Source organism: Palaemon carinicauda, unplaced genomic scaffold (genome assembly GCF_036898095.1).
Source record: "Palaemon carinicauda isolate YSFRI2023 unplaced genomic scaffold, ASM3689809v2 scaffold1915, whole genome shotgun sequence".
NCBI classification, from domain to species: Eukaryota; Metazoa; Arthropoda; class Malacostraca; order Decapoda; family Palaemonidae; genus Palaemon; species Palaemon carinicauda.
In genome coordinates this window covers 10,001-12,430 of record NW_027169497.1, presented here as the reverse complement: position 1 = coordinate 12,430, position 2,430 = coordinate 10,001, and positions in this window count along the sequence as shown.

The following is a 2,430-nucleotide window of genomic DNA, read 5'->3' as shown; positions in this document are numbered from 1 at the left end:
ATTTCCTTAAGAAAAAGTTTACAGAAATTATCTAACAACACTTCCCAGCTGTGGAAGTTAAACTCATCCCTAAGAACCCTCTCACTATTGGCTCGCTTTTCCACTTCAAAGATCGATTGAGTCCTTATATGTCCTCTGGTGTGGTATATAAATATAATTGACCAAAGTGTAACTCTGGGACCTACGTAGGATCTACCAAGAGGTTGTTAAAGGTCAGAATTGATTCCCATAGAGGTGTTAGCTATCGAACTGGTTGCAGAATATCCAGCCCTGAACATTCTAATATTCGGATTCATACTGGAATGTGCAAACAAAATATGGAAAACAAAGATTTTACCATTATTGGTCAAGTGTCAAATAACCATGACTTACCTCTTCTTGAATCCATATTGATCAAACGACTAGTTCCGTCGTTAAATACCCAAGCTTCTTCTATTCAGTTGTATTTGTCATAGTTTTCTTTGGTTTGTTTTCTAACTCTTGTTGGCATACAGTTTCTCACTACGCTTCTGCGAGGTTGGTTCCACTACTTTGTCTGATGTATATAAATTCATTTATTCATTTTTTTCTCATTTTAATTTTCATTTAAATTTTAACTGGTTTTTATAGTTTTGAATGAATTTGTAAATTTTTTTTAACTGTTTCTTAATTCTTTTGTATATGTTTTATTTTTAGCCCTGGACAATGTGATTAAGAATCACAAAACGTTGTGAATAATAAAAAAAGGACAATTTGAACTACTCTTTCCCTATCCATACCATGAAATTTGGGTTCATTACTGGCTGTTGCTGCCTTCACCGAAGATGTATATATATATATATATATATATATATATATATATATATATATATATATATATATATATATATATATATATATATATATATATATATATATATATACATCACTAACGCTGCAACTTGCGCCAAAATCTTTTCTAAAGCCTCCCATTTCAAAGGACGAAGCGATATGAAACTATCGCTCAATTCGGAAAAAAATTACTTATTCCATCGGACCAAATAATATGAGAATATCGCTCAATTCAGAGGAAGAACAGAGAAGGTCCCCCAGTCCGAGTGCTTTTGAAGTAACATAATAAAAATAATAATAATAATAAATAATAATAATAATAATAATAATAATAATAATAATAATGTTACTTCAAGGACTGTGCACTTTAATAGGTGTAAGGCTTCTACTTATATACGTGATACTTAACATTTATAAGTTAAGAGGAATAATGAGTCTCGCATATGAATGGAATGTATTTACCATCTTGTTTGAATCCGAAATATTACTCTCTCTCTCTCTCTCTCTCTCTCTCTCTCTCTCTCTCTCTCTCTCTCTCTCTCTCTCTCTCTCTACGATAATATACATCCTCTTGATTATAACAACCTTGTGTGTTTAGATAAAAGCTGGCAAGTTGGCGTAGAAATTTAATTAACTAAATCTCTGGTTGTGTGTGCGCGCACGCGCGTCTGTGCGATTGGGTTCATGGAAATGGGTCCAACCTACATATTCGTTCAGTTGAGAGTAATGAACAGGGCCACATAGCCAAATCTAATCAATAAATACATGTGCGTTGATCAAATAAAAATGTCAATGTAAAAACCTAAAGAGGATTTGCCGGACAGCCTTAAAAATTCGAAATGGCCTACACACACACACACACACACACACACACACACACACACACACACACACACACACACACACACACACACAAACCCTAAACGTTGACCTACACTTAATATGTCTTTTAAAACCTATTACAGGTTATACATAATGAACCCAAGATTATGTAAAACCTGTAATGTATCATAATTGGTATCACAATAAAACAGGACATTCACATGTTCAACAAATAAGTACAGATTGACCGCTGAAATTGAAACGCCATCAACCGTAACCACAGACGCATGACCATGCAACCTCCCGCCAATTTCATATACTATATTTGGTCCCTCCAACTATTTTTCTCTATTCTTAAATTATATTAATTCATATTTGTTGTAAAATAATAATTACAGAAGGCTATTACAAGCTGCAAAACCTCATGCACTTAATGCACAGTATTTACAACGTTCAGATGGCTTCTAGAAGAGTAAACTTACTGGCTACACCACAATTTGCATTTAGTGCACAGCCTCTAAAACGGCTACAACTCACACAGAATGCTAAAATAACTACCGTATCTTTGCACAAACAGCCACAACAACGTTTACATGCTATAATTTATAAATATCTAAATTGTGCCGAACAGCAAATGAACCAACAGTACATTCTATCAAAAGTTAAGGACAAAAGGGCACGTACTCATATTTTCCAGGCCGCTATGAAATTTGAGTCACTTTATAAAAAAAAAACAAGTCGGAAATTCAAATTTATGTCTACATAAAAATGGGGAAAAACAGAATATTTTCTCTCGAC